At 35.9% G+C, this 24,286-nt stretch overlaps 1 long non-coding RNA gene across 2 annotated transcripts in view; it reads right to left on the bottom strand.

Annotated features, from left to right (window-relative positions):
* Positions 1 to 2,944: 2,944 nt before the first annotated feature.
* The window catches only part of LOC143662653 (uncharacterized), a 29,339-nt gene continuing 7,997 nt past the window's right edge, over positions 2,945 to 24,286 (bottom strand). For both annotated transcript variants that reach the window (XR_013165516.1, XR_013165517.1), the window contains exon 4: positions 2,945 to 3,046. This is a non-coding gene — a long non-coding RNA (uncharacterized LOC143662653). The remainder of the gene's footprint in view (positions 3,047 to 24,286) is intronic.

The following is a 24,286-nucleotide window of genomic DNA, read 5'->3' as shown; positions in this document are numbered from 1 at the left end:
AAAATCAGGACATCACTGTAGATCATTTATGATTTTTTTCCTGTAAGACCAAGTTAATTGCACAGTCAAATGTATCTTTTAAGAACGTGGATTGAGTTATTATAAACTAAGCAGTTTATCTTTATAAAGCACTGAATGAAATAACCATCTCAGATATTGTTATAGATCAGCATTTCCCCAAGAGCATTTGGCAGACTAAATCAAAGGGATGCAATTAGCTCTGTGTAAAAAGGCAACTTGTATAAAAAAGGCAACTTAGGAATTGCTGGGTCTTCTAAAATGCTGAAGTACACTGAAGATCTCTAAAAGTAGTACTATCCCAAAATGATTTGGCCAATAAGTCTTTCTTTTCTGAGTATTTCCAGAAACTAGTATTCTACAGGTCACAAATGTAAAAATTCTATTTTGTTGCACTCTACCCTAAATTATTTCCTGACTATTGCAATCAATTTCAGATGCATAAAGTGGGCAAAATAGGGAAAGTGAAATTTATTGCAAGAATTTTGCTTTAACAGAACGTGTTTCTGTCCAGAAGCTTTATCCATGATACTCCCTATTTAAAAATTGGAATTGGCATTTCTGTTTGCTCTATACATGTTATTTTACTATAAAAGTGGTATTATTAATTATTAGTGCATTTAAGTGTCCTAAATTTCATTTGCCATAGATACTTATATATTCAATTTAAATATGGACAAATATATATTCCTAAATGTATGCATGCTTAAAAGTTATTTTCCTCTTTCTTTAGCCCAAATATTCATCTTGCTCAGACAATACATTCAATGTGATTAAATTTTTCTGTTTCTGAAATATCAGTTTCTTAGCAACATCCATTGAGACGTACATGAATAGCTTAAAGTTTTTTTCTACATACAGAACTGATAATGCTTGATAAATGTTATTAAATTCTCTTTTATAGTAGAATGATTTATCCATAAAGCAAGCAAATTCTTTGTCATAAAGGGATGCTATCTGTCCTCAATTTCATTTCTTTCCTACCCAGTGCTGTTTCATTTCTGATTGAGACTAATACAAATACTTTTTAAAAAATGTTTAGAATTTCTCCTAATTCCTAAAACCCAAATGTGGGTATTAACCTTTTGATTAGAGGGAGATGTGACTCTATCCATTCCAGATGGATCTTGATTAGTTTACCAGAATTCTTTCAAAGAGGAAACATTTTGGAGAAAGCCTCAGAATGACAAGAAAACCACGAGAACCAGGAGAGCACATGCAACCAGAGACCTTTGGAGATTAAAGAATATACCCCTGGGGGAGCTTCATGAAACAAGAAGCTGGAAGAGAAAGCTGGCAGACTTTGCCATGTTCGCCATGTGCCCTTCCAATTGAGAGAGAGAGAGACCCTGAACTTCATCAGTCTTTCTTAAGTGAAGGGAACCTTTTATAGGTGCCTTAATTTGGACATTTTTATAGATTTACTTTAATTTGGACATTTTCATAGCCTAGAACTGTAAACTTGCAACTTAAAAATTTCCCCTTATAAAAGCTGTTCTGATTCTGGTATATTGCGTTTTGGCAGGAAGCAAACTAGAGCATGTGCTAATAGAGAAATTTATATTACCTCTACTGGAGGAAAGAGTCTACTTTATCCCTGCCCAATGGGATTTTAGTATTGCTTACGGCCCATCAATAGCACTATGTTTTTATTGTGGTTTCCTGTATCTATTGTACAATCGAATACTTACACCTGAAGAATAAGACTGTATACCACACAGTGAGAGATTATGGACTTTGAACTGATTGCCAAAGCTGGAGGAAGTTTTAAAGTTTTCACCTTGGTACAGAAGGTGAATGTATTCTTTGTGTAGGGAGAATAGTGAACAGGTTATTTAGGTGGGCGATGAGATGGATGAGAGTGATTGCTCTGTGAGCCCCAATTTTAAATCTCTCCATATCTTTGATAATATAATTATAGCTAGGCACACTTGCCACCCTCTTCTGAGTTCTTTGTGGTTATGAGGGATGTAAGCAGAAGGGCTTTCTTTCCTTTAAGAGTCAACTAGAATATGCCCCCTATTCTTTCTTTTTCCCTTTTTCTTCTTTCTTTTCACTGGAAGGCAAATATGCTGTTTGAAATGGAGGCATCTTTTTAGGAATATAAAATGAACTTGGGAGTGTAGGCCATACATACACCAAGATAAAAGTCTTAACATTGTAATGGGGTATGCCAGTTGGAAAGGATTATGTGGAAACAGTCTTTTCTCATAATCCCTAGTCAATACAATAAACTGGAGACTTGATTAGATTATCACCATGGAGACGTGACTCACCAAATTGTGTTATTAACCTTTGATTAGATGGAGCTGTGACCCTACCCATTCCAGGTGGGTCTTGATTAGTTTGCTGGAATCCTTTAAGGGAGGAAACATTTTGGGGATAGCCTCAGAATGATGAGAGAACCATAAGAACCAACAGAGAACATTCAGTCAGAGACCTTTGGAGATGAAGAAGGAATATGCCCCCCGGGGGAACTTCATGAAATAAGAAGCCTGGAGAGAAAGCTAGCAGATGTTGCCATGTTTACCATGGGCTTTCTCAGTTGAGAGAGAAACCCTGAAATTGATCGGTCCTTCTTGAGTGAAGGTAACCTCTTGTAGGTGCCTTAATTTGGACATTTTTTATGGACTTGCTTTAATTGGGACATTTTTATGGCCTTAGAACTTTAAACTCGCAACTTATTAAATTCCCCTTTTTAAAAGCCATTCCATTTCTGGTATATCACATTCTGGAAGCTAGTAAACTAGAACACATGGCATATCAATATTTTGAACAAGACAGAAGTAAACTTTTCATACATTTAAACCACTGTTATTTTGGGTTTCTTATCACACAAACCAAATGTACTTATTCACTTTAAAATTTAGCAAATATAAATGAAATGTAACTGAATTGGGAATATTTACATCTTCAGGTATGATCTCCCTTTTCTTTTGCTCCTCTGTGGTTACACTGTTGGCATTTTTTGCTGATTCTTGTCCTTGTAGGTTACAAAAAGGCAACGTCCGTTTCAGATCTCACAACTCTTTTAAGACAGAAAGGAGGTCAAAAACAACATTAGCCAAAAACAACATTGGTTTTGTCTGTTCCTTTTATCATTCAAGCAGCATGGCAGCAAGCTTTCCATTGGATCTCAGTGTTCTAAACCAGATGTTGCAATCATCCTAGGATGTCCAGGAACCAGACAAGCACAGATTCAGAGCTCCCGGTTCCGCAGTGGGAGGTTCTGAGGAAGAAGGGTCTTGGTAATGTTTGTTTCCACCATGTGCCAGTTAATTTCCAATGTGCTGACCCACCCCCGACTAATGGAGAGCTGTAATATATATATATATACATATATATATACATATATATATATACACTATGCATTTTCTCAGATCCATTTCATAACCTTTTATAGGTAAAGTAACTTCACAGCTTCACTGATTTAAAGAAAAGAGATATTTAAAAGATGTGGTATATTCATGGTTAATTAATAGCATAAAAATATTTTAAATGATTGAGAATATACAAATACTTAGTTCATAAGTGAGAGATAAATCATCATAGGGATATGTAAGAAGTCAAAGTAAGCAACACTTTGAAATAATGAAATAATTTTTGCAGAATGAAAGCAAAAATTACATAAAAGTTTATGTAGCAGTCACCTCAATTATACTAAGGTTGCTGATGCAGTTCTGAACGGATGCCTTTTGAAAATTTTTTGAGCTTTAACAACATGTTTTTTCACATTACCCTAAGGGAAAGAGTCGTTGATTTTATGTGAAAAATATGCAAGCCTTTTCAGTGACATTAGTGTTTATGCATCAGACTTTTCCTAAGGAAATATTTTCCATTATTAACTATTCATTGATGGTAGAAAATTCACTGTTTTTTATATTATCCTTTGGAGATCAAAAACTTGTGTGACCTTCCACTTAGATCAGATATTTTCTGACTTGATTTAGTAAGCAAGAGGCATTTTCTGGGTTATTGAAAATTCATAAAAACTTGAAATATTCACTGTCCAGATTTGTTGAAACTGTCTTTACATATGTTTGTTATATAACTCTGAAAAAATAATTATCAGTATACTTATTATAATTTTGATATCATATGTCTCATAGGTAGAAGTAAATAATTGGTGTGGAAACAGGTGGGTTATGTTTTCCTATCAGATGTTCACTCTTCTTTTCCTTCTATATGCTTGTGTTCACAATACATGTGAGCATACGTGAATGCTCAGCCATCAAGCTTCTATCAAAAGTGACACTTTTGAATTTTCTCTGACTTTACAGTCTTCATTGAGCAGAAAAATAAAATCCTGGATGGAAGAAAACAAGCAAGTTTTGTTTCTCCATGGATTTCTTCCCCTATTAGCTAAAGGAAAAAGTCACAGATTTTGCTAACATTGAAAGGATGGCCAATTTTTGGTACTCACAAAAATGCTAAAATAGTATGTAGAACTATTCTATAAATGAGAAATTTCTATTACCTCAATGTCCAGGAAATGCTAGAGATAGTTGGTTTGTCTTGACCTTTGTATTTTCATCAGTTAAATTATCAAAAATTATATCAAAAGTGACAAATATCAATTATTTTTCATATAGTTTTGAAGCAACGAAACAAAGATGATGCAACGAGCAAACTGGAGATTTGTTTACCCTAACTGGTTTACTTTTGTCATGCTATTAAATATTAAAGTTGCTGAATAGAGGTTTTGCATTTCCGCTGCTATAATGTTGCACACAGAGCACACAAGGTTTGAAATGAAGGGGAATCTGGGGTACCATAGGAAAAGATTGTTTAAGTGGATATTTTTCACTTGAGCTTTGCTTTGTCCCAAGAAATTTGAAGTGACCAAATGTCCTATATTAAAATGCATAAATAGGACAACAACATGAAGTGCTGCTAAAGGACAGTATCTGCAGTTACAGACATCTTTAACTTGCAAGGAAAGAAGATTCCTGTAGTTCTATGATGATTGGCCCAAAGAAATGCTAAAAATGTCACACTTTCCTAAAATTGTCAGCTGTCCATCTTCCACTCCCTCCAACAATTAACATATCAATCTAGTTAATTTAGAAGTAAGTGAGTGTTCACTCTTCAAATGATACTAGTGATAATTTGAAAAGATTTCACTGGTTTCGTGAAATGCTGAGCCGGGATTTGCTTGTGTTCTGGATTATTAACGGAAAAGGACTAGTACCATCTCACAGCAATACCCACAGGACGGTATCAACCTTGAGCTTCCGGGTCAATGTAAACACTTGAATAACAACCACAGAGATTTGGGACCATAGTAACATCAGCAAGGAGTAGTTCTATGGAATTCCATGTAAATCTATACTAATTTCACTTCAATTACAGCCCTAAGTGTTTTGTTGTTATTGTTTGGTTGGTTCTTTTAATTTTTTAATGTCTTAAGTGAGCACGAGAAAAAAGTACCAACTAGATATTTTACTTCAAGGCAAGCAATAACTCATTTTGTCAGAAGTGCAATTTTTCTTCTATGAACTATTGCTTATGATTATATGCCTACAAATATAAATGCTCTATAATCTTGAATTTCTCCTCGTGAAAGTCAATGTATTTTTCCTTGGCTAATATTTTAAGAATATTTCCTAAACCTTTTCAAACTGTTGCACTATTTTATGCTTTAATATCTTTAATATTGTATGAACTCTCATCCCATTAGGAAAACTAGAAGAGCCTTACTTGTCCTGTGTAAATAGGAGAATATGATGCTAAAAACATATGGTAGGAAAATTCTTTTGAAATATCCATATAATTCTTTTGAAATCCATACAATTCTTTTGAAATATCCGTATGATCACAATTTGCCATATATCCATATATATCCTGCCATAAAAATATATGGCAGGATAATTCTTTTGAAATAGCCATATAATGACAAGTTGCCAAATTTATATTTGACATATAAATCTCAATTGTATGTCTTATATTTTCAACTTCCCCAAGATTAAAACATTAGTTTTACTTATAATCCTAACAGGAGTATGAGGATAAAATTGAAGTAGAGAGAAAAACAGATGCATAGACCATTTCTCTTAGGTAAAATGAAATTTAACACAGGTGCCCAGTGGCTGTTTTTATTCATTTTATTGGAATGCACTAATGGTAGTAGTTTACATGAAAAGACATGGTTCAGGAAAGGAGTGTATTTCACTAGGATAAATAACCTACCTTGGAGTGAATAGAAAATCCCACAACAGAAACTTGGCAAGAATTTGTCAGTAATGAGAGTTCAATTGGGAGAGAGATTTAGCATTGTTTCTCTTCCAGGGGATGAATGATTAAAAATGGTTCCTACACCAGGTGCTCTGTGACCTTCATCCCCATCTATGTTTGCAGGTGTTCCTTCATATTTGCAGGGATAAACATAGTCTCTCTGTGTCTCCATGTGTATAATTTTAGCGGCATGCATTGTGGATGAGTACAATCATCTCTCTTGCCATTACAGCTAAATTTTCAACAAGAGCCTCCAAAATCTCATCCATAAAAGATGGATGTTTATCAAGGGAACTGGAAGAGATGCCAGCATTGGTTTATACCGTACATTATGAGAATGGTATCCTGACATTTGCATTCAATTGGACACAAAAAGGATTTAAATTGTATTAAATACATTAATATTATATCCAATTTCTTGTGAAGAATTTGAAAATAAAGGATGGGAAAGACAGAATTATTTTACATAGTGAAAAACGCTGTTCTTGGTTGATACACAATTGGAATCTGATTTATGATCCTAAGCAGTTATTGACATTGATATACTAAAATAATATTACTCAATTTATTTCCTGCTGTTACTGTGCCACTTTGGAAGAGGAGTAGGAAAGAGAGCAGCCTGTTAGGGAAAAATAGAGGGTGACTTTACTGCACCATTGCTATTGGGAACAATAGAAAAAAAGTCTTCCTCCCTGTAAACTCTAATTCTGCCTCGAATTCTGAATAGCAAATAATATAGGAGATATATCAGAGAGAGAGTATATCTCATCTTGTGATTTTTGGTTTTGTGATGCATTTTTTATTTGTTTTAAGATGGCCCTTGTGTTGCAAAGTAGTGATTAATATTGGAGAGGTTATATAGATTTAACAGAAATTAATCTATACTAGTTTTCTGAATTGCTACTTTCATGTTTATTCTTTGGTAACTGTCTTTGGTAACTCTGCATGTTAATGCAGGTGGGTGTTATTGAATCTTCTTATTAGTTTAAGGGATTGAAGTAGAACAACACTGCAATTAACGATAATGCACAGGGGATCTGTGATATTATAATCAGAGACTAAAAAGTGCTTGTGATAAAAAAGTTTTTAAAATGGTATTAGTAAAAGGAAGTTTGTAAAACAATATTCAGTTAGTATGATCCAAACTAAAAAGGCTAGGAAAAGATTTTTAAATGGCAATTTGAAAAAGTAGTATTTATCTTCAATTTTCTTGCCATCATTATATCTTATGAATATATCAGAACTTTTTTTGGTGCAATTACTTTGTAAGTGTTCAAGGAATACACATGACAGATACTTTTTGAACCTGCATAATCTGGACCCTATTACAAGATTTTAGGGTCAAAAGAGCAAATATTTTAAAAATAGAAAGTGAAAGTCTCATGATAATTTCTGTTCCAACCATAACTGTGGTTACTAACTATAACGAATTTCAACTATACAGATTTTGGTCAGACTCCACAGGTAAAGGGCCCAGTCCATAACAAGATTCCTTCAGGGACTAGCTGCAAGTTCAGGGATTCCCAGGGCCACCCTCACTTCTGATAGCTGGTTTCAAATTCTGGAGTCCCCAACACTGCCCCACTCAGTTTTGGCAATTTGCTAGAAAACTCACAAAAACTCAGGAAAGCACTGTATTCTGTATATGATTAAAGTTTTATTATATCAAAAGAATATGAATAAGAAGAGATGCAGAAGGCCAAGTCTGAGAGGGTCTCTGTGTTGATTTGAAATGATGTATGTTCCCTAGAAAAGCCATGTTTTAATCAAAATCCCATTTAATGAAGGTAGAATAATCCCTGTTCAATACTGTATATTTGAAACTGTAATCAGATCATCTTCCTGGAGATGTGATTTAATCAAGAGTGGTTGCTAAACTGGATTAGGTGACGACATGCCTCCACCCATATGGGTGGATCTTGATTAGTTTCTGGAGTTTCCTATAAAAGAGGAAACATGTTAGAGAAAGGGGGAGATTCAGAGAGAGCAGAGCAGAATGACATAGCCACGAGAAGCAGAGTCCATCAGCCAGCGACCTTTGGAGATAAAGAAGGAAAACGCCTCCCAGGGAGCAACATGAAACAGGAAGCCAGGAGAGAAAGCTAGCAGATGATGCCATGTTAGCCACGTGCCTTTTCAGATGAGAGAAAAGCCCTGACCATGTTTGCCATGTGCCTTCTCACTTGAAAGAGAAACCCTGAACTTCATCAGCCTTTTTGAACCAAGGTATCTTTCCCCGGATGGATGCTTGATTAGACATTTCTATAGACTTGTTTTAATTGGGACATTTTCTTGGCCTTAGAACTGTAAACTAGCAACTTATGAAATTCCCCTTTTTAAAAGCCATTTTGTTTCTGGTATATTGCATTCTGGCAGCTAGCAAACTAGAACAGTCTCAAATACAAAATTGATTCTCAAAGCACAGCAATATATATTTTCCATCATGGAGGCTCACCCAAACTTTAGGTATGCACATTTATAGGGTTTCATTACATAGTTGTGATTGACCGAATCAATGCCTGCATGTTTTTAATTTAATCTTCAGCCAATTTCCCTCCCATCCCCTAATCTTATGGTTGTTTTTTGCAGATGTGGCCCACACCCCACCCTAAGACTACCAATGGGTCTGGTCATACCCTGAGCCACCCCATTATCATCAACTTTCAGGTGTATTCAGGTGTATTCTGGGGCTCACCATGAACAACAAAAGACATTCCATGCACAGGAAAGTACAAGGATGTGGAAGTTACCTTCCAGCAACCTTGGACAAACTTTGGAGGCCAAATTCCTTCATCTACACATCTAAATACAAGAAAAGTAAATGATGAAATTTAGAATAAAGGAGTAAATGTAAATACTATGTAAATGTAAATGTAATTCATGATATATTAAAAAAGAACTTAAAACTCCTAATTTATTATCAAAAAGGTATGTATTCTTTCCTATCTTCCTTCTACTGTTAGTTAGCAATGTGTGATCTTCGTTCCTAAGCGGTAGTTGATTCTATATTCTGGAACAGGTTAAAAAATTAATAAAAAGATAGGACCTGAAAAGTACTGCTAGAAGAAGGTACAAGGGGTGATTTGGAATTAGTAAAGAGACAAGCAGAGAATACTGCCAATGGAAAAATAAGGATATTTTCTGCACAAATTGAGAAACAACAATTTTACTTAAAACAAATAGAATCTTTCAGAAGAGTCATAAAAATTTAATTATAATAAAAATGGTATTGATATGTGTTGAATTATATATATATATATATCCTTAAAAGACATGTTGAAGTCTAATCCCCCTCCGACCTCCGAATGTGACCTTATTTAGTGATAGAGTTCTTACAGATGGAAATAAAATGTTAAACGTTAAAATGAGGTCACACTGGAGTAAGAAGTGTCCTTAATTCAATATGACTGGTGTCCTTATAAGAATAGCAAATGTGGCTACAGACTGACAGACAGGCAAAGGAGAGAATGCCAGGGGACAATTAAAGCAGAGAATGCCAAGGATTGTTGGCAAGCCATGGCCAGAAGCTGAGAGAGAGGCATGGAATAGATTCTCCTCTGGAGACGTCGTATGGAATCTGACCTTCTCGACACCTTGATTTCAGCCTCCAAGATGGTAAGGCAATAAATTTACATTCTTTTAAGTCACTCAGTCTGTGGTACTTTATTACAGCAGCCCTAGGACACTAAGACAGGCAGTATGATTTAAAAATGTGACAAAAGGCAATTAAAATACACTTATACAATGTCTGGTCAATACAAATTATATGTATCTTTTCAACTTGAAATTTTGAAAACAATATGTGATTTAAAATATATAAGTATGCTTATTTTCTGATAATGAGATAAATTAGTTTAAAAATAAATGCAAAATATTTAAAAGCAAACAAACAAAATGTATGCAAAATATTTAGGAGTGGTGATTAATTTATCTGGCATGTCCTTGTTTCCTTATTTGTGAACTACTTTGGAAACTTCTACTTCTATTTTGGTTACTCAGCATGACAACAGAATCTCTGCTTTGGACAGCTCCTGGACTCTGCCCTATTTAATTCTTCCTGGGGCTGATTTTACTCTCTATTATTTTCTTGTAATAAACTGTTATCATGAGCATAATAGCTCTCAGTTAATTCTGTGAATCCTTCTATCAAATTATTACCCCTGAAGGTAGTTTTTGAAAACTCCTGACCTTGCAATTAGTTTCAGAAGTGAGGAAAGTCGAGTGGGACCGTGCTTTCTAAACTTTCTGGTTGGTCACAAATTCCTCACAATTCCTTTAGAATAAAATAAAATGTTTCTATGGTACATAAGGAAGGGGCTCTCAGAAATTGTTCAGGTTTCACTCAGAATAAAGGGACCACGCAAAATGAAATATGGGGGACTTTTGGTCTACAAGTTCAGTTAGAGTGACATTCAATGAAATAAAGACTTTGGATATGGCAAAAGGGGAAACCGTCTTTTTTTTTTTTTTTTGACTTTTTTTTTTTTATTAATTAAAAAAAGAATTAACAAAACAATTAGAAATCATTCCAATCTACATGTACAATCAGTAATTCTTAATAACATCACATAGTTGCATATTCATCATTTCTTAGTACATTTGCATCGATTTAGAAAAAGAAATAAAAAGACAACAGAATAAGAATTAAAACAATAATAGGAAGAAAAAAAAACAAGAAAAACAAAAACAAAAAACCTATACCTCACATGCAGCTTCATTCAGTGTTTTAACATAATTGCATTACAATTGGGTAGTATTGTGCTGTCCATTTCTGAGTTTTTATATCAAGTCCCGTTGTACAGTCTGTATCCCTTCAGCTCCAATTATCCCTTCTCTTTTTTTTTTTTTTTTAATTAACGGAAAAAAAGAAATTAACCCAACATTTAGAGATCATACCATTCTACACATGCAATCATTAATTCTTAACATCATCACATAGATGCATGATCATCATTTCTTAGTACATTTGCATTGGTTTAGAAGAACTAGCAACATAACCGAAAAAGATATAGAATGTTAATATAGAGAAAAAAATAAAAGTAATAATAGTAAAATCAAAACAAAACAACACAAAACAAAACAAAAACCTATAGCTCAGATGCAGCTTCATTCAGTGTTTTAACATGATTACTTTACAATTAGGTATTATTTTGCTGTCCATTTTTGAGTTTTTGTATCTAGTCCTGTTGCACAGTCTGTATCCCTTCAGCTTCAATTACCCATTGTCTTACCCTGTTTCTAACTCCTGCTGAACTCTGTTACCAATGACATATTTCAAGTTTATTCTCGAATGTCCGTTCACATCAGTGGGACCATACAGTATTTGTCCTTTAGTTTTTGGCTGGATTCACTCAGCATAATATTCTCTAGGTCCATCCATGTTATTACATGGTTCATAAGTTTATCTTGTCTTAAAGCTGCATAATATTCCATCGTATGTATATACCACAGTTTGTTTAGCCACTCTTCTGTTGATGGAGATTTTGGCTGTTTCCATCTCTTTGCAATTGTAAATAATGCTGCTATAAACATTGGTGTGCAAATGTCCGTTTGTGTCTTTGCCCTTAAGTCCTTTGAGTAGATACCTAGCAATGGTATTGCTGGGTCGTATGGCAATTCTATATTCAGCTTTTTGAGGAACCGCCAAACTGCCTTCCACAGTGGTTGCACCCTTTGACATTCCCACCAACAGTGGATAAGTGTGCCTCTTTCTCCGCATCCTTTCCAGCACTTGTCATTTTCTGTTTTGTTGATAATGGCCATTCTGGTGGGTGTGAGATGATATCTCATTGTGGTTTTGATTTGCATTTCTCTAATGGCCAGGGACATTGAGCATCTCTTCATGTGCCTCTTGGCCATCCGTATTTCCTCTTCTGAGAGGTGTCTGTTCAAGTCTTTTTCCCATTTTGTAATTGGGTTGGCTGTCTTTTGGTTGTTGAGATGAACAATCTCTTTATAAATTCTGGATACTAGACCTTTATCTGATATGTCATTTCCAAATATTGTCTCCCATTGTGAAGGCTGTCTTTCTACTTTCTTGATGAAGTTCTTTGATGCACAAAAGTGTTTAATTTTGAGGAGTTCCCATTTATTTATTTCCTTCTTCAGTGCTCTTGCTTTAGGTTTAAGGTCCATAAAACCGCCTCCAGTTGTAAGATCCATAAGATATCTCCCAACATTTTCCTCTAACTGTTTTATGGTCTTAGACCTAATGTTTAGATCTTTGATCCATTTTGAGTTAACTTTTGTATAGGGTGTGAGAGATGGGTCTTCTTTCATTCTTTTGCATATGGATATCCAGTTCTCTAGGCACCATTTATTGAAGAGACTGCTCTGTCCCAGGTGAGTTGGCTTGACTGCCTTATCAAAGATCAAATGTCCATAGATGAGAGGGTCTATATCTGAGCACTCTATTCGATTCCATTGGTCGATATATCTATCTTTATGCCAATACCATGCTGTTTTGACCACTGTGGCTTCATAATATGCCTTAAAGTCAGGCAGCGCGAGACCTCCAGCTTCGTTTTTTTTCCTCAAGATGTTTTTAGCAATTCGGGGCACCCTGCCCTTCCAGATAAATTTGCTTATTGGTTTTTCTATTTCTGAAAAATAAGTTGTTGGGATTTTGATTGGTATTGCATTGAATCTGTAAATCAATTTAGGTAGGATTGACATCTTAACTATATTTAGTCTTCCAATCCATGAACACGGTATGCCCTTCCATCTATTTAGGTCTTCTGTGATTTCTTTTAGCAGTTTTTTGTAGTTTTCTTTATATAGGTTTTTTGTCTCTTTAGTTAAATTTATTCCTAGGTATTTTATTCTTTTAGTTGCAATTGTAAATGGGATTCGTTTCTTGATTTCCCCCTCCGCTTGTTCATTACTAGTGTATAGAAATGCTACAGATTTTTGAATGTTGATCTTGTAACCTGCTACTTTGCTGTACTCATTTATTAGCTCTAGTAGTTTTGTTGTGGATTTTTCCGGGTTTTCGACGTATAGTATCATATCGTCTGCAAACAGTGATAGTTTTACTTCTTCCTTTCCAATTTTGATGCCTTGTATTTCTTTTTCTTGTCTAATTGCTCTGGCTAGAACCTCCAACACAATGTTGAATAATAGTGGTGATAGTGGACATCCTTGTCTTGTTCCTGATCTTAGGGGGAAAGTTTTCAATTTTTCCCCATTGAGGATGATATTAGCTGTGGGTTTTTCATATATTCCCTCTATCATTTTAAGGAAGTTCCCTTGTATTCCTATCTTTTGAAGTGTTTTCAACAGGAAAGGATGTTGAATCTTGTCGAATGCCTTCTCTGCATCAATTGAGATGATCATGTGATTTTTCTGCTTTGATTTGTTGATATGGTGTATTACATTAATTGATTTTCTTATGTTGAACCATCCTTGCATACCTGGGATGAATCCTACTTGGTCATGATGTATAATTCTTTTAATGTGTTGTTGGATACGATTTGCTAGAATTTTATTGAGGATTTTTGCATCTGTATTCATTAGAGAGATTGGTCTGTAGTTTTCTTTTTTTGTAATATCTTTGCCTGGTTTTGGTATGAGGGTGATGTTGGCTTCATAGAATGAATTAGGTAGTTTTCCCTCCACTTCGATTTTTTTGAAGAGTTTGAAGAGAATTGGTACTAATTCTTTCTGGAACGTTTGGTAGAATTCACATGTGAAGCCATCTGGTCCTGGACTTTTCTTTTTAGGAAGCTTTTGAATGACTAATTCAATTTCTTTACTTGTGATTGGTTTGTTGAGGTCATCTATGTCTTCTTGAGTCAAAGTTGGTTGTTCATGTCTTTCCAGGAACCCGTCCATTTCCTCTAAATTGTTGTATTTATTAGCGTAAAGTTGTTCATAGTATCCTGTTATTACCTCCTTTATTTCTGTGAGGTCAGTAGTTATGTCTCCTCTTCCATTTCTGATCTTATTTATTTGCATCCTCTCTCTTCTTCTTTTTGTCAATCTTGCTAAGGGCCCATCAATCTTATTGATTTTCTCATAGAACCAACTTCTGGCCTTATTGATTTTCTCTATTGTTTTCATGTTTTCAATTTCATTTATTTGTGCTCTAATCTTTGTTATTTCTTTCCTTTTGCTTGCTTTGGGGTTAGCTTGCTGTTCTTTCTCCAGTTCTTCCAAATGGATAGTTAATTCCTGAATTTTTGCCTTTTCTTCTTTTCTGATATAGGCATTTAGAGCAATAAATTTCCCTCTTAGCACTGCCTTTGCTGCGTCCCATAAGTTTTGATATGTTGTGTTTTCATTTTCATTCGCCTTGAGGTATTTGCTAATTTCTCTTGCAATTTCTTCTTTGACCCAGTCGTTGTTTAGGAGTGTGTTGTTGAGCCTCCACGTATTTGTGAATTTTCTGGCACTCTGCCTATTATTGATTTCCAACATCATTCCTTTATGGTCCGAGAAAGTGTTGTGTAAGATTTCAATCTTTTTAAATTTGTTGAGACTTGCTTTGTGACCCAGCATATGGTCTATCTTTGAGAATGATCCATGAGCACTTGAGAAAAAGGTGTATCCTGCTGTTGTGGGATGTAATGTCCTATAAATGTCTATTAAGTCTAGTTCATTTATAGTAATATTCAGATTCTCTATTTCTTTGTTGATCCTCTGTCTAGATGTTCTGTCCCTTGATGAGAGTGGTGAGTTGAAGTCTCCAACTATTATGGTATATGAGTCTATTTCCCTTTTCAGTGTTTGCAGTATATTCCTCACGTATTTTGGGGCATTCTGATTCGGTGCGTAAATATTTATGATTGTTATGTCTTCTTGTTTAATTGTTCCTTTTATTAGTATATAGTGTCCTTCTTTGTCTCTTTTAACTGTTTTACATTTGAAGTCTAATTTGTTGGATATTAGTATAGCCACTCCTGCTCTTTTCTGGTTGTTATTTGCATGAAATATCTTTTCCCAACCTTTCACTTTCAACCTATGTTTATCTTTGGGTCTAAGATGTGTTTCCTGTAGACAGCATATCGAAGGATCCTGTTTTTTAATCCATTCTGCCAATCTATGTCTTTTGATTGGGGAATTCAGTCCATTGACATTTAGTGTTATTACTGTTTGGATAATATTTTCCTCTAACATTTTGCCTTTTGTATTATATATATCATATCTGATTTTCCTTCTTTCTACACTCTTTTCCATATCTCTCTCTTCTGTCTTTTTGTATCTGACTCTAGTGCTCCCTTTAGTATTTCTTGCAGAGCTGGTCTCTTGGTCACAAATTCTTTCAGTGACTTTTTGTCTGAGAATGTTTTAATTTCTCCCTCATTTTTGAAGGATAATTTTGCTGGATATAGGAGTCTTGGTTGGCAGTTTTTCTCTTTTAGTATTTTAAATATATCATCCCACTGTCTTCTAGCTTCCATGGTTTCTGCTGAGAAATCTACACAAAGTCTTATTGGGTTTCCCTTGTATGTAATGGATTGTTTTTCTCTTGCTGCTTTCAAGATCTTCTCTTTCTCTTTGACCTCTGACATTCTAACTAGTAAGTGTCTTGGAGAACGCCTATTTGGGTCTAATCTCTTTGGGGTGCGCTGCACTTCTTGGATCTGTAATTTTAGGTCTTTCATAAGAGTTGGGAAATTTTCAGTGATAATTTCTTCCATTAGTTTTTCTCCTCCTTTTCCCTTCTCTTCTCCTTCTGGGACACCCACAACACGTATATTTGTGCGGTTCATATTGTCCTTGAGTTCCCTGATACCCTGTTCAAATTTTTCCATTCTTTTCCCTATAGTTTCTGTTTCTTTTTGGAATTCAGATGTTCCATCCTCCAAATCACTAATTCTATCTTCTGTCTCTTTAAATCTATCATTGTAGCTATCCATTATTTTTTCTATGTTTGCTACTTTATCCTTCACTTCCATAAGTTCTGCGATTTGTTTTTTCAGTTTTTCTATTTCTTCTTTATGTTCAGCCCATGTCCTCTTCATGTCCTCCCTCAATTTATCGATTTCATTTTTGAAGAGGTTTTCCATTTCTGTTCGTATATTCAGGATTAGTTGTCTCAGCTCTTGTGTCTCATTTGAGCTATTGGTTTGTTCCTTTGACTGAGCCATATTCTCGATCTTTTGAGCGTGGACAGTTATCTTCTGCTGCTGGCGTCTGGGCATTTATTCAGATTTCTCTTGGTGTTGGACCCAGCAAGGTTGTAATATTTTTCTGTGAAATCTCTGGGTTCTGTTTTTCTTATCCTGCCCAGTAGGTGGCGCTCGTGGCACACGTTTGTCTGCGGGTCCCACCTGTAAAAGGTGCTGTGGGACCTTAAACTTTGGAAAACTCTCGCCGTCCTGGGGGTTCGCTAGCCGAAGCGGCTTGAGCCGGCCCAGGGGTCCGAACGCAGGGAGGGTTGCTGGTCGCCGCAGCCAGGGAAAGAGCCCGTCCGAATTTCCTAGTCGGCCCTGGGCAACAAGCGTGGCGGGAGGGCGCCAGCGGCAGCGGCCCGCCCGAGAGAGTGCATGTTCCCCGGGAGTCACGGGTTTGGAAGGGGCCTCCCCCACCCGTCACCGTTCTCCGCGGCCTGGGGGTTTCCGATCCAATTCTCTCAGTTGGTCCGGGGGCTGCGCGTGGTGTGGGCACCAGCCGTCTTTGTTTCAGGGGACCACCTCTCCAATTCTCCCAGCCGGCCTGGGAAGGGGGAAGGGAGTAACTCCGGCCGCTTGCCACCCCGCCCGGTAAGGCCCGCGCGCCTCGGAGATCTCACCCGAGCTGCTTCTCTCAGCCAGCCAGCCGTTCCAGGATGGGGTACGCTGTCTTTTTTATCTCTGTTGTGGCTTTGGGCGCTTTCTGTATCGTTTCTACTCCCCTAGTAGGTGTCCTGGAGAAGAAACTAAGATCCGCGCGTCTTACTAAGCCGCCATCTTCCAGGAAGTCCTCGAAACCGTCTTTTTTTAATGTAAAATTTTGCAACATTTTGGTGCTCATCGCAACAGCAGGCAAAGTTTTCCCAGTCAAAATGTGTAGAAATAACAGGGTTTGGTAACAAAGCAGCACCTAGAATAAAAATTTAATGAAATTTGTCAATTTTCTCTCATGCATCAAACAGCATTATTCCTGAGTGCAGTTGTAGAGTCTAGTTAAGTGTGATGCCACCCTTTAGAAGAGAGATAAAGTTGGTAGATTGTTTAACAGTAGCTTTAGTGGCAGAATTCTCACATACCATGCCGGAGACCCAGGTTCGATTTAAAAAAAAAAAAAAAAACATAGCTTTATGAGAACTATAATAAAATGGTGGTAGAATTTTAAAAGGTGGCACCTGATCAGTTGTTGCTTATTGGAACCTATAAGCTAGTACTAATTGGAAATTACAAAAGAGCAAGGGTGAGAGAAAAAGAGGTGTGAAATACGGGAGGGAAGAAATCAAACACAAGGTGTTCCAGCATCTTGTCAACCACAGATTTTCAAGAATATCCAATTGATTGAGATATAATCTGCCATATGAAGGTCTCTCAAGAAGCTATATGGAATCATATGTCTCAGGAAAGTCCAGGGGAAGAAGGAGGCACAAAGTGACAAAAATTCAACATTATGAGGTGTCAACAACTAGCACCTCTGGATTGTGTTACGTTTTCCTTCACCCAACTGATTGGGAAGCCAGAGCCCCTAAAATTCCAATCCAGTTAGACAACAACAAAAAGACTGATAGAATTGCTAGGAACCCTTCCTTGAAAGCATAATAGAAGTCTTGCTGCATCCCAGGATGTATGCTTGGGAGGTTGAGACAGTTTGCATGCAAGAAGATGAGGCGAGGGTGACAGCACATGCAGTTTTGTCATCATAGAAAATATAGAGCCCTTCCATTTCAGAGCAAGGAAAATGGCTGAGGCCAAGGGGGCAAGAGAGGCTGAACAGGTCTGGGTGAGGCTTAGGCTGGTTCCAGGAGAGGGAGATTATTTAACCTAGTTTTGTTAAATTGTAATAATGAGAGAAATAAAATAAAGGACGAAAAAGGGAAATGAAACTTTAAACATTAGCAAATTGAATGGAAATAAAAAATTGAAATAACAAATGTGTTTATTTTAGGGAGGTAAACATTTAGAAAGCAATATATGAAGCATTAAGTAAGCGATATTGACTAAAGGCATATCTATTATACAGTAAAAGGAAAATGAATAATTTATCTTTAAATAGAAATGGATTAAAGTAGGGAATTCAAGAGAAGCGAACCTCACTGTTAACCCCTTGAAGAAGTGTGACCCCTTGTTGAGGGTTATGATTACCATTAGAAGAAAGATAAATAAAAAAGTCATCAGGCCAGATTGTGAAATAGTTTGCACTTCTGTTGAACACATGAAGACAAATAGAATAAGGAGTGGAGATCTTTCCAGGTAGGGTCAAGGTCTCTATCAAGACTTGGGTCAACTCCATTCCTTGTGGTGCAGACAATAGTAGCCTTATGCTAATAGCATTATCACAAAGGAAACCACGTGCAAATGAACTACAACAGCAATTAGGAAGCCCTTTGATAATATGGTGGAAAGAGAGCTGGGGAGGAATTTGTGATGGGTTCATGCAGGGGAAGAATTTGAGCTGTATGTAAAAGGGCAGTTGAATGATCTTGTGGGAACTTCTGGTTATTACTTCTGGAGTTGACCACAGTCAGGTGAGCATGTGCAGTAAATCATACAGTTTGATATTTAGGTTGCAATTTCAGTTATTTCCATTGGCTCTGCAGTAAAAAAATCACATTTTAGATAACAGTAGAAGTTCACTTCTAGTTGGCCTGAAACCTTATTAATCACTGTAACTTTATTAATTATACATTCTTCCAGAGCATTTCACCTGCTTAATGTATGGCTGAGTTTGGAGTTAAAATGACTCCTACCATTGAACTTACTTAAAGCTCTTTTTTCTTATTTATAATTTCTCAACTAGTTCTAAGTTGATACTTCTCAACTATCAAAAAACTAATACAAAACTCAACTCAGAAAAGATAATGACTGAATATAAGACCTAAAACTACTAATCTCTTCGGGGAAAAACATAAGGAAATATCTTCAGGACCATTAATTAGGCAGTGAATTCTTAGACTTTACATAAAAAGCCCAAGCAATAAAAAAAAATACAGATAAATGGAATTTAAACAATTTCTGAGCATCAAAGGTCATTATCAAGAAAGTGAGTTAACAACCAATAGAATGGGAAAAGATATTTGGAAGACATTTATCTGCTTAGGCTTTAATATCCTTAATAGAGAAAAAAATCCCTACAAATCAACAATAAAATAAAACCAAATCACCCCATATAAAAATAAGCAAAAGACTTGCATAGATAATTCCCCAAAGGATATACACAAATGAAAAGTTTCTCAACATCACTAGATATTAGAGAAATGCAAATAAATGCCATAATGAGATACCACTTCACACCTACTAAAATATCTATTACCTTTTTTTTAAAAAGGAAAATAACAAGTTAAGATGAGGATATGGAGAAATAAGAACACTATTACACCATTGACAAGTATGTAAAATGGTGCAGCCATTGTGCAGAACAATTTGACCATTCCTCAAAATGTTAAACATAGACTTAACACATGATCTGGCAATCCAACTTCTAGGTATATACTCAAAAGACTTGAAAACAGAGACTTGAACTGATATTTGCATGCCAATATTCATAGAAGCATTATTTACAATATCCAGAAGATGGAGGCAACCCAAGTGTCCATCAACAGATGAATGGAAAAACGAAATGCGGTACAAAACTACAATGGAACATTATTCAGCCTTAAAAAACATTGAAGTTCTGATATATGTGACAACATGGATGAACCTTTAAGACATCATGCTGAGTGAAATAAACTAGACAAGAAGGGCAGATATTATGTGATTCCACTTAAATGAAATAACTATAATATGCAAATTCATACTGACAGAAAATAGAATACGGGCTATAAGTGGCAAGGTGGGAGGAGAATGGGGAGTTAATGAATAACAGGTATGTGGTTTCTGTTTGGGTGATGGAAACATTACAGTTATGGATGGCGGTGAGAGTAACACAGCATTGTAAATGTGATTAATCTCACTGAATTGTAACCATTTTGAGCCCATAAAACTATTGTCCTTTCAATGAAATGAACTGCCCACGAGTATCAAACTCACCATTCTTCCATTAGAGGAACATGATCCAGAGTTTTGAAGATATGTAGATAAAAGGGAACACTTTTCCTTTTGGATTCTCTACAATTGTACAATGTGCTTATTTATTCCATGTCAGTGGAGAGACATTCTTGGTCTCTATAAATGACAGGTTTAATGATTATTCATGGGTTATATCCTTATACAATTTTCCAAGATAGCATCTTCTCCCACTGAGGATGGTCGGATCCCTGTTTAAAAATAATTCTGGAATGCTAATGATAGGTAACAAAATACAATTTCCACCTGAAATTTTGAGCAGAACCATGGCATGAAATGACTGTGTGAGGACATATGGAGGCAATTTGTCAGTAAACCAGCTTCCAAAGATGATGCATTGAGAGGTTCTTTTTTCATTTTTAAGTAAACAAAATAAGCAACCTAAACAGAATCAAAGTATGCTTCTTGTTGGCTGGGGCTCAAATACCTGTGCTTAGAAGATTTTTCATAACCTACAAGTTCACATGCAGCTAACATATAATACGAACCTGCAAAAATATTAAAAGACTATTTCTCAGTAACAACATTACAAGTCTTCAGATTTCATAAATGGAGTAAAAAATATGGTTGTGGAATATGTATAAGCATTTCTTAAGAGAGTTTCTTATAGAAATGCTACAGAGTAAAAAAGAGTCCTTTTGGGGTGTAATTTTGACTACAAATTTATAATAACTCAATAAAAACCCTATTTCTTTACTTCCCACTCATTCTACAACTCGCTCCAAACTAGCTTCTACCCACAGATTTTTAAACCCCTTATCTTACTTGACCATTCAGCAATTCTTCAAACTGAAGAGCATTCCTTTTTTCTTGAACCGGTATCTTTTTCTGGCTCCCATGATGTTGTAGTATTCCAGAATTCTTTCTATCTGTAACATTTATTATTTTTTTTTTGGTCTATCTTTGATGCTTTGCTCTACCTACCAGACATTTAAATTTGTGGTTTATTTTTTCAGTAGTTTTTCCTTTTAACCTTCTTCCATAGATTTCCTTATCAATCCCATGCCTTAATCATCTATGTTCTAATGACCCCCCTAATCTTGATTTCTAGCCTAGCACAACTTGTAAACTTCAGACATCTGTATTCCACTGCCTAGATCCAATCAAAGGATCTAGATCCAATCAAAGGATCTAGGCAGTTGCTCAACAGCCTCTTCATTGTGACCAAATTCCAATCCTAACATTCACTCTTGTCCTCATATTCACTAACTCAAATTAAAATCACTTTCCTTCAGGTACCTAGAGATTTACTTACCAAATTCCGTTGATTTTTCCTCTTAAATGTATCTTAAAAATAGTGGGTTTTCCAGTTCGCCATTTTTCACTTGCTGGGTCAGTGATCCACTTTGATAATGTGCCTGCCTACCATTACGGTCTCTACCTAATCTCAGCACATCCACCCCTACTTCTGTCCAGTTCCTTTTCTCACTGTACCCAATGTGATATTTTAAAAAGGCAAATATTGTTACATCACTCACTTGCTTATAATCCTTCAGTGACATCCTTGGAAGTAAAGTTCAAAATGTATTACATGGTTTATGTGTCCTTCCAATACAGTTCCTCATCTATATCTCTAGACATACCTTCACTCTCTCTGTTCCAGGTATAATATTCCTTTCTTTTCTTTCTTTCTTTCTTTTTCTTTGAGTGCCTTAAGATACCATATTTTCTCACTGTATTTTTTCATGATATTATTTTCTCCTACCATACAAAACTTCTAGCCAATCCTAGACTTCCTTAAAATCTCAGTTTAAATATTACTTTTGGAAAAAAAATCATCTGCCAAACTATTTGTTTTTCCTTGTATATGTTTTCATCCTGCTCTGTACCTCTTTCTTCATTATAATGTCAAGGTTTTCAAATTATGTGTTTCCATAATGATAACCTCCAAGACAGTGGAGTCAAAATTAGGCTGATACCCTGTGGTAACCGCAGCACCTAGAGCACAGGCTGGTGTAAAGCCAGTGTTGACAAATATGGAATATATTCAATGAACTACAAATTAAAGAAGGAGTTTCTAATACATCAGCATATATAACTTGACAACTGCAAGATGATCAACACACAAGAAGCATGTCCTTCAAAATAACTGAAGATTAAATGCAAACTAATTCCTGACATAGCTTGTAAAGTTAGAGCTGAGAAATCCTTTCAGATTAGAGCATTCAGAGAGAATATTTTGCCAAAACAAGAACTACCTTGAAAGAGTGATTATACATATATATGTATATATAAATGCATGCATACATTGTGTTTATATGTATTAGACTTGAGGAAATATCATAGCAATCACATCACCTGACATTGGTTGTCCCAGTCACCCATATCATAATTCAATTCAAAGATCACAGTCAGAAAATTAAGGACAAAAAGCCTGAGAACATTTCAAATTTCAACACTTCCAAAAAAATATTTATGAACGTATGGAATTTGTTCAACATGGCCTTTGACAAACTTTCTGGGAGAATTGACACCTTGCCATGATTTCAAGGATCACATGATTGATGGTTCAAGTAGCTGGTTATACATTCATAATATGGTTCATTTGGGCAGAAGTGTCTTTTCATCACTAGAAATTGTTAAAAAGTCTTTGCAAGCAAGTGTGTTCATACAAAGAATAGTCACTAAGGCATTCATCTCAACAGACCACTCTACCATGGAAAGTAATTAGCAGCTCAGCCAGGACATGTTCTGAGGGACTCACACTTAAAAGAGAGATCCAGAATTATTATTCCAGCTAGGTACAGCCACTGTATAGATTCACATAGTTGCTTTTTTTAAAACTAAGAAAGAGTTAATATTTATTCACACAACATGTTCTATAAACTATATAATATATAAATCTGTTCTAGTTTGCTAGCTGCCGGAATGCAATATATCAGAAATGGAATGGCTTTTAAAAAGGAGAATTTAATATGTTGCTACTTTACAGTTTTTAGGCCAAGAAAATGTCCCAATTAAAACAAGTCTATAGAAATGTCCAATCAAAGGCATCCAGGAAAAGATAACTTGGTTCAAGAAGGCTGAGGAAGTTCATGGTTTCTCTTTCAAGTGGAAGGGCACATGGTAAACACAGTCAGAGTTTCTCTCTCATCTGGAAAGGCACATGGTGAACACGGTCAGGGTTTCTCTCTCATCTGGAAGGGCACATGGCAAACACAGCGTCATTTTCTAGCTTCTCCTGGCATCCTTTATCATGAAGCTCCCCAGGAGACATTTTCCTTCTTCATCTCCAAAGATTGCTGGCTGATGGACTCTGCTTCTCGTGGCTATGTCATTTTGCTCTGCTCTCTCTGAATCTCTCCCTTTCTCCACAATATTTCCTCTTTTATAGGACTCCAGAAACTTATCAAGACCCACCCAAATGGGTGGAGACATGTCATCATCTAATCCGCCTTAACAACCACTCAAGATTAAATCACATCTCCAGGGAGATGATCTGATTACAGTTTCAAGCATACAGTATTGAATAGGAATTATTCTATCTTTATGAAATGGGATTTAGATTAAAACATGTCTTTTGTAGGGAATATACATCCTTTCCAACCAGCACAATATATATAGTTGATTATGTCAAAGTCTATTAATGAAATGAGACTGTAGATGCACTGTGATAAAAGACCCTTAGGCTATACGTGCAACCATCAGTATTTAACAGATCCTCCTACTCTGGATCAAAAGTAAGAGATAGAGAAATATCTTTAAAAAATAATATCAGCATGGTTGGTTGAACAGTTATTACCTGTGGTGCTTTGAAGCTGTATGTACCCCCAGAAAGACATGTTCTTAATGGGCTCACTGTAGATAAGCTCCTTTGTTGAGGGTACTTCAGTTCAGTGTATGACCCACCTTATTCAGGATGG

This window comes from Tamandua tetradactyla, chromosome 18, assembly GCF_023851605.1.
Source record: "Tamandua tetradactyla isolate mTamTet1 chromosome 18, mTamTet1.pri, whole genome shotgun sequence".
Classification (NCBI taxonomy): domain Eukaryota; kingdom Metazoa; phylum Chordata; class Mammalia; order Pilosa; family Myrmecophagidae; genus Tamandua; species Tamandua tetradactyla.
Note: the sequence above shows the minus strand (reverse complement) of the source record. Positions and strands in the feature narration are given on the sequence as shown.